Here is a 9,892-nt window from a genome sequence, read left to right on the forward strand (position 1 = left end):
CTCATGGTTCGAAGTCAGCACGAGGTAGGGAAGTCATTGTGGTTATTTTCTTGAACTCATCATCAAAACGCCTGAGGAGAAAAAGGGTCTCAAGTACTAGAGTGCTCTATTGAGCAAAAAAGCTCAGGAATACCACATAGGCCTTTAGTTCAAGCCTCAGGACCAGCACCCAAACAAACAAAAACCCTTACTAAGTACCAGAAATAACCCAATACATGTAAATATAAATATCTAAAGCTGCTGATTGCATATGGCTCATGCCTGTAACCCTGATATCTGAGGATTGAACTTGGAAAGCACCCAGGATAAAAAATTCCTTGAGACTCTTATCTCCAACTAATCACCAGAACGTGGGAAATGGAATTAGAGATATGGCTCAATTGTAGAGCAGTCACCTTGGGGAAGGAAGCTCAGGAATGACACCCAGAGAATGAGTTCAATCTCTCATATTGGATATTTGACTGTGATGTATGCACATTAATACCAGTTGTAGTAAGTGTGCATAGATGTGCAAAATGCACACTTTTAAAAAATGTTCTTAGATGTAAAAAGATTTCTGTGATAGGGTTTTGGAGGTATTTCTCAATGTAAATCTTTCACTAAATATTCTAATTCATGTGATTTGAGGTCAACAGTGAACTCATTTTAAATAGCATTAGTAAACCAGGTGTGTTTGGTTGGGCTTATAATTTTGTACTTTAGGAGGTAAAGACAGGAATTTCACTAGTTTGAGAGCAACCCAGGCTACATACTAAGGCCGTGCATCCAAACTCTGTATATATCTTTCTGTCTGCCTGTCTCTGTATCTAGGTGTGTGTGTGTGTGTGTGTGTGTGTGTGTGTGTGTGTGTGTGTGTGTGTGTGTGTGTGTGTTTCTGAGTGCATGTGCCTCTATGGATGTGTGTATATATTTGTGTTCATATATACCCACATACATAAGCATGCATGAATAGATATATAGACAATTAAAATACTTCTGGTTGTTGGAATAAATGTTCATAGACCTGGTGAACCAGAATGTGCTTAGTATCTTCTTCTTTCTCTCTCTATACATTTTGGTCCAAATAGAAGTAGACATACTTTTGTAAAACTGAGCTTTTGAAAATTAAACTTATTTTGTACTGCAACAGTCATAAAAGAAACAAACAGATAGCTAAAGCAGGCTTTTGCCTCTAAGTTTAGATACTTATGAAGATGACATGTGAGGATCAAGGAATAGAGGCAGCTGAGGCAGAAAAGCCTATAAGACGTTAGCAGCAATTAACCACCAAAAATTTGAGTTGGAGACATGGGTTAAGAGTTACAAGGTGGGCTGGGAAGTTGGCTCAGTGGTAGAGTGCTTGCCTTGTATGCATGAGGCCCTGGGTTCAATTCCTCAGCAACAAACAAGGAAAAAAAGCCAGAAGTGGTGCTGTGGCTCAAGTGGTAGAGTGCTAGCCTTGAGCTGAAGAGCTGAGGGACAGTGCCCAGGCCCAGACTACAGACCCCATGACCAGACCCCCCCCAAAAAAGTTAGAAGGTTAGTTATGAGCAAGAAAATTCAACAAGCACAAAACTGGTAAAAAAAAAAAAAAAGGAAAGAACCTATTGTTAAAGCCAAGTAAATCTAAAAACTGGATATCTGCAGGAAAAAGTTTGCATAGACTTTTGTATCATGAAAATTCTATAGCATTTATATTATGTTACAGTATAAGGCCTTTAATTATTTGAATGTCATTACAGATTTCACTAAATATAGAATTAAAACATGGCCTAACAGACTGCAGGATGGGACAACATCTTTGCCAGTTGTATATCTGAAATCAGAATAATAACCAAGATGCAAAGAGAGCTCAAATAAATTTCAAATAGCTAAACTCACGAGGAATCAATCATCCAATTAATGAATCAGCAAATGAACAGAAGAGATAAAAGTGAATTCAGTTCCAAAGAAGTACAAATGAGAGCATCTGTAGACGAAGCAATGCTCAGAATTGCTGGACATAAAGGAAACGCAAATTGAAATAATATTGACATTTCATTTCATTCCACTCAGAGCCACAATCAGCAAGTAAACAAGAACAACTGATAGTGAGGATGGCAGGAAAAGGAATCAAAAAGTTCCTATATGTGTGAGAATCAATTAGTGTAAACACTAGGAACAAAATTGGTATAGAAGTTTCTCAAAAAGCAAAAAATAGAAGTAACAGATGATACAGCCATACTAATCATGCATGTGAAGGAATTTATGTAAGGATAGAATAGAGGCATTTATACACCCATATGTATTGCTGAACGACTCCCAATAGCCTAACTGGAAGCAGTCTAGAAGCACTAGAAGAGTAGATAATGAAAATGGGGCTTAGATATTATACATTCCAGGTAGTTTATAAGTTGTATCTTATTCTCTCTGCTAACAGTAATATGGTTTCAGAACTGTCAATATGAAGGTTACAGAGGCATGCAGTTGTCTCTCCTATCAAATAGAAGAGAAATTGGGGGCCAAAGTGGTGTGTGTGTGTGTGTGTGTGTGTGTGTGTGTGTGTGTGTGTGTGTGTGTGTGTGTGTGTGTGTGTGAGTGTGTGCAAATACCATACAAAGGGGTTATAATTACATGGGCAAGGTAATGAGTGCATTTCTTATCAACCATTGTTGCCTCCTCCTTTATTCCTCCTTACCACCTATTCCTTCCTCCCCCCCCCCATTCGCCCTTACCCTTACCCACCACCGCCTTCACCAAAGGTGTAAAGCTCATTTTTGGCATAACTTCTTGTACATCTCATTGTTGCAATGGATCCACTTGTTTCCCTATTTAAACAATTTTTTTTCCTTTCCCGTCCACGAAGTATATCAACATCAAATACAGTGAAAACAGGGGTTATACCATGGGGGAGGGACAAACAAAGCAACAAAGAAATAACCTCTAAATATGTGAGAATACATAGTAAGTAAGAACAAAAAAAAAAACATTTGAGTCCTTATGTTGGGGTTTATATCGCTTCACATAAAAAAATCCTGAAAGAAACAACTGCCTGATAACTAAGTGGGCTAAAGACATAAAAAGAAACTTTTCTGAAGAGGAAAGAAAAGTGGCCACTAGAGACACGCAGAAATGCTCAACCTTCCTAGCCATAAAAGAAATGCAAATCAAAACAACATTGAGATACCACCTCACCCCAGTTAGAATGGCTAACATCAAGAACTCTAATAACAACAGATGCTGGAGGGGATGTGGATAGAAGGGAACCCTGCTGCATTGTTGGTGAGAATGGAAACTTGTTCAACAACTTTGGAAAGTAGTATGGAGGTTCCTCAAAAGACTCCACATAGAGCTCCCCTATGACCCAGCAATCCCACTTTTGGGCATTTACCCAAATGATCACAAAGAAGACCATACTAAAGCTACCAGCACAACTATGATTATTGCAGAATTATTTCCCATAGCTAAGATATGGAACGAACCTAGATGCCCCTCAGTAGACAGATTTTTTAAATGTGGTGTATATACACAATGAAATTCTATGCCTCCATCAGAAAGAATGACATTGCCCGATTTTTTTGGAAAGTAAGGCAGGCCCAAAGAAACATAGGTCCCATGGTTTCCCTTATTTGCAATAACTAGGATATGTCTGAGACAAGCAGAAATGTTCAGATAAGTTGATGTTAAGCGAAATGTACCCCAAAGTGTCTTGTTATATTCCTGAGCCTCAGTGTTAGTGAGTCACAAAAACAGTCAACTTGTCTGAGGAAACTGTAAGCTACATAGTGACCAGGGATGAATGTGAAGATTTCAAAGAAAGTAGAAATGATTGAGAACTCTAGGATATTTCACAAAATTCAGGCAATCCATGTATGTTCAATCCATGAATGAGCAGGTTTTATTACTGAATGTAAGGAAGATGTGCTGGAGACCTTACATCTGACACAATTTGAGGATTTGCACAATTCCCAATTAGGCTATCTCTGCTTGTTTTGGTCACTTGAATGCAAAGAATCCCAACTCAACTTATGGTCAAATGGTACTTCTCATCCTAGTAGACAGGAGGACTAAATGAAAAACAAAGAGGACTTAGAGTAAGCTGAAAATTAGATTTGCAAAACAGCAAGAAGTGGGTACATGAGAGGGGTAGAGTGGGGTTATGGGGAAATTGGTGGAGAAATGAAGAGGAGAAAAGGAGTGTGAATAGTCAGGAATCCAATGTATAACTTGCAAAGTGAAGAAGAGTAAGAGAAGGTTTATAGGAGAAAGATTGTGAGAATATTGACTATTTTGTATTCATTAAGTAGTTTGTTAAATATCAACTCTTTTGTTCAATTATTTAAGAAAAATTAAAGAAAAAATAGAAAATGTGGCATACATACAAAGTATACACTCATTCATCTATAAACAAGAAAGACATATTTCTATTTATTGATAAAAGGCTGGACCCAGTTATCAACTTGTTAATTAAAATAAATTAGATTTATATGCGCCAAAGTTATGTGATTTTTCTCTTATATAGAATTGAATCTTGATGTAAACCAGATGGATTGTCTTGAGAAATACTTCATCACCAGGCAAAATTGATGGAGTGGAAAAGGGGCCTTGATGAGCTTGAGGGAGACCCTGATCAGCATGTTGGCATAACATGTGCCTAAGAAAGGTTAGGACAGAAAAGTAGTCTATTAGTTGGAGTCTTGTTTTTTTCAGTAGGGAAATTACCTAAGAGAAAAGCTCTTCCATACATTAATTCAAAGGGGTTGAGGAAAGTAGGGCTGGGGGTAGAGGCACATAAGTGTGTGACTTCCAGGGGAAACTGTTCTGGCCAGGATTGCTGGAGCTCTAGAGAAAATTAGTAAGTTGTGTTTCGAGGAGTGCACTAGCTCTTTCAACCTTTTCAGAAGACTGAGTTCTATTAGGAATGTGAAGATTCCATTGGATGTTTAGAGAAGATGCTACCTTTTGGGTCACTTTGGAGATGAAAGCAGGTCCCTTGTTGGATTGAAGTTACCTGGGTAAGCCAAACCTAGGAATAATTTGTTTAATAAGGACAGAGGCAACAGTGTCAGCAGTCTCTGATGTTGCAGGATAGGCCTCAATCCATGCTGAAAAAGTATCTATCATAGTTAGAATGTATTTCAGGTGCTTGCATCAAGGCATGTGAGTGAAGTCTATCTGCCAGTCTTCCTCTCAGGTATGTCCCTTTGCTTGGTGTGTGGGGAATGCAGTTGGTCGCGGACCACCCTGTGAGTAGGTAAGAGAACACATGGGACAGGCTTGAGTAATAGACTTTAGTAAGGTAGTTAGGCTAGGACAATGGATTAAAGGTTTAAGAAGGTTTAAGGGGTTTATATGCAATGTGCAGCAACTAGTGAACCTGGGGAAGAAAGCTGTCTACTTGTTTCCCAAGAACAACTTGTCCTTCTAGGGACCACCAGCCCTGTGTTTTCTGGGAGGCTCCCTGGTGGTTAAGAGGATTGAATTGAAGGCAATACCAGAAGAAAGGGAGCTGGAAATTGTCCCTGGATTTTTCTCTAGCTTTGCCTCCTGGTCTGCTTTTGAATTCCCAACTGGAATGGCATCCAGTCTCATCTGGTGTCCCTTGAAGTGAATGATAGCTACCTCTTGGGGGAAGGAAGCCGCTTCTAATGGCTTAAGGATACATTAGGCATCAGTAATGGGAGTTCCTTTGGTGGTCATGGAATCACACTCCTTCCAGATTGCTGCATGCTAATGGAGAATATGATAAGCATATTATGAGTCTGTATACATATTAATCTTCTGATCCTTGGCTAAAATTAAGGCCTTAGTTAAAGCTATAAGTTCTGCCTTTTGTGAGGTTGTGCTAGAGGGCAGAAGGCTGCTTTCAAGAATGGTATAGGTATTAATGATGGTGTAGCCCACAACTCAGCTTCCTGAAGAAATACATGTGGAACTGCCATCGATGTACCAGGTGTCTTCTGGGTCAGGAAAAGGAGTTTCCAAGATACCTGTTAAATGGGGTGTGAATTCCTCCAAGTTCTCAGTAAAGAAATGGGAAGGGGTTAGAATTGGATGGAAGCAGGTGGCTGGATTGAGAGGAGAGCAGCTTTCCAGTGAAAAGTCAGGGTTTTGAATAAAAGTAACATGAAACAGCGTAGGTGGGAAGGGGAAAGGGAAGACAGGGATTTATGAGCCAAAAGGTCCTTTAGTCTGTGGGGAGATTGAGCAGTACTGGGCTGGCCAAAAGTGAGTTGTGTGCTCTCCTATGCTAAGGTGGTTGCTGTTGCCAGAGCTTGAAGACAGGCTGCCAGCCTTTTACCTTTGGCTCTAGTTGCTTTGAGAGGGAGGTCACAGGTCTAAAAGAGGGGCCTGACATTTGTCCAAGAACCCCAAGGTTGGGTAGAGCTATTGCTGGAGCCTGAAAAAGCGCTTGCTTCAGAACTTTAAATGGGGTGTCAATGGGTTTTTGGGGCCTGGCAGCTCTGGTAAGGAACACTTGGTTGCCTCATAAAGAGTTTGGCCAAGGTATTCAACTACAAAGGAAGCTCGCAAGTCCAAGGAAAGACAGAATGTCCTCATTGGTCTGTGGGACAGAGAGAGACTTAATGTAGGCTTTTCTATCACGCGTAATTCTCTCTGTAGGAGTTATGAACAAACCCAAGTATGATACCTCTGGCTTTGTAATCTGGGCCTTGAAGGGAGACTCTATATCCTTTTGTCAACAGGAAGTTGAGGAGGTCAGCTGTATGTTGGCATGCCAACTCAAAGCAAGGGCTGAAAAGCAAAAGTTCATCCACATACTGGAGAATGACACTAGGAGACATCTGAAGAGAGAGGAGATCCTTTGCTTAGCCTGTCCAAAGAAATTGGGACTGTCCAGGAACACTTGAGGGAGAACTGTCCAGGTTAGCTGTTGTGTCCTTAAAGTGTTCCGGTCCACCCAAGTAAAAGCAAAGAAGTCTTGGCAGTCGGGATGCAAGGGGATTGTGAAGAATGCATCCTTGAGGTCCAGCACTGAGAAGTGGGTGGTACCAGGAAGTATCTGTGAAAGGAGAGTATATGGGTTAAGCACAACAGGATGAATGGGAAGGACTGCAGCATTAATAACGTGCAGGTCCTGGACTAGGAGATAGTTCCCATTAGGTTTAACTACTGGCAGGAAAGGGGTATTAAAGGGGAAATTAGTAGGTCTGAGAAGTCCTCGTTTAAGAAGGCAATGGATGATGTTTTAAACCTTGCCTGTGTCTAAGGGAAATGGGGTATTGGGAAGTACTAGGGAAATGGATAGGGTCTTTAACTTTAATGACGAAAGAAGTATTGTGTCTAGCCATAATAACAGTGGAAATATCCCAGATAAGAGATTTGATAAGATCTGGAGGTAAAGGGAAAGGATCTTGTTGGGAGGATACAGGTGGAGCTTCATCTAAGGATGAAGTAGAAGAGGTGTAGGCTGTTTGGGAATATGGAATGAGAGGGAGACTTGAAAGTTAGACAGCAAGTCTCTCCCTAGGAGTGGGGTAGGACAGTGAGGTAGGATTAGGAAGGAGTGTGAAAAGGGAACATCTTCTATTTTATATGTAGTGGCCCCATAGTTGGGGGACAGGTAGGTAGGCCATACACACCCACCACCAAGGTCTGGGAGGGAAGAGTCTTGCCTGTATATTGAGATAGCACCGAATGAGTCACTCCCATATACAAAAGAAAAGATATTAACTTACTGGATATGTAGAAAAACACCCTGGACTCTGCCATTATGATGGTCTCGTTGTTGGGAGCCAGCCCCACCCTGGGCACTCTAATTCTGTAGCCAAGCAGAGAGTCTCTGATAGGTCTGACTCCACCTGCCTGGGTGGCTGGGATGGGGGAGGGGCTGGCCTACCTTGTGGAGATGAGGAGGGGCAGTCAACTCTCAGCACCATTTATGTTAGGATTTTAAAAAAGAGATGGCCAAGTAAGAACCACACCATGCACATAGTATTCAGGTAAGGAGTAGGTTTATTCATTGTTCCAGCTGGCACCAAGCCACATTGGCACTCCACAAAACTGGGAGGGAGAACTTCTGGCCCTGGGCTAGGGCTTATTGCAGGTAGGGGCAGGGAAAGGTGTGGCCAGGTAAAGAGAGGTGGGACCAGGTAAGAGGAGGTGTGGCCATATCAGATTCAGCTGTGACCTCAGCAGATGTGGATGTGACCTCTTCCAGGTGTTCCAGTTGCCTAGGTAATGCAGGTAGTGGACAGGGTCGGCTCACCATCCAGGAGAGGATTGTACAGTCACCATCCTCCAATGAATATGTGAAATATCAGTCCTATAGCATATAGGGCCTCCATTACTTAGCTTTAAGTACTCTTCTAGGTCATCTTGGGTGCAGTTCAGAACACTTGTCATATTATGCGGTCATCTACTGATCAGAAAGGTTCCCCAGATGCTTCTGATAGTGAGAGGCTGGAAAAGGATGGTCATAGGCATGATCTTCCTGATGTCCTCTAGAAGAACATTATTTAGAAGAAGCTGCGCTACTTTGGTTCAGGCATGGAAAATGTAGGGGCAGTAGGCAGATTCATAATATGAATCTTTCCATTCCTCAGGCTATCTCTTAGAGCATTATTCTGCCCTGGATCACTTTGTGGCAAAAGAATTTAAAAATAATTGAGAATTTCTTCTGGCCCACAATTCTATGGCATCATGCAGAGGATTCAAGAGTTGAGTGAAATCAGTCTCCAACACCCAATTAGATTCTTTTTTTATTACCATTGTTCAGTAGCATTGGGAATCTGAGGAAGTTTTCAGGGCTAGGTTCAGAATAAAGAAAAAGCAGATACTAACTATATGCTGCAAATTATTTGGCCACATAAAGGAAATACACTTAAGGATAACCTGTATTTCACCATGGTTAGTCAATTGGAATAATATAGCAAGGGGTAGCATTACCTCAACCCCAAAAATGCAACTTTGGCCAGAGGAATCTAGACATTGTATAGATTCCATGTTTGATTTGAATCCAAAATATTACACTGCAACCTTGTGATTTCTTTCACCATTCTCTGTTGGCTCTGTACTTTCTTATTTAATACTTGAGAATATTACTATAGCTACTTGTTTTTGCCCTTTGCAATACATTTTTACATATTTTTATTGTGAAAATACTGTACAGAGTGGTTATAATTACATGAACAAGGTAATGAGGACTTTTCTTATCAAACAAGCATTGTTTCCACCTCCTGTTTCCCTAAACCATCCCTTCTCATCTTCCCCCTTCCTGCTCACCCCACCCTGCCCTACCTCCCACCAAAGTTGTAAAGTTCGTTTTCAACATAAAGTTTTGTACATCTCATTGATGTAATAAGTCCATCTGTATCCATATTTAAACAATCCGTTTTATCCCTTCTCCTCCACAAATTATATGAACATCAAATACAGTGAAAACAGGGGTTATTCTTTCTATGTGACTTTCCTCTCAGTGAAGACATTTGCCCACATTACTAAATGGCACTTTTTTCTTTTCCCGACTTTTATTTTACAAAAACATTTTACCTTAGAAATTCAGCAACATGTTATTTAACAAATAAGTAATTAACTAAAATCATAGACTGTTAGTACATAAAACACAGATTGTATTGGTGAAGGAACAATTCTATAAGAATATCTGCATATTCACCTACAAAAGTGAACATAGACTATCAATAATTTGATTCTTTAAAAACATGCCACACTGGAAAATATACAAAAGCACTCATTGACAGGTCAATTTGGCCAAACAAAGCATTAAGAGTATCAAAATTTTGAACAGAGAATCATTCAGATGCCTATTTTCTATTTGCAATACATATTTAATTGTAAACTAAATTCACTTAATATGGAATAAAACAACAGAATTTAAGGCTAATAGCCTATAATTCTAACACATGGGTCAATCTCTCCCTGTCTGTGAAAACACATATTTTACTCTCAATTT

Source organism: Dipodomys merriami, unplaced genomic scaffold, assembly GCF_024711535.1.
Source record: "Dipodomys merriami isolate MVZ:Mamm:240054 unplaced genomic scaffold, mDipMer1.0.p SCAF_164, whole genome shotgun sequence".
Taxonomy (NCBI): domain Eukaryota; kingdom Metazoa; phylum Chordata; class Mammalia; order Rodentia; family Heteromyidae; genus Dipodomys; species Dipodomys merriami.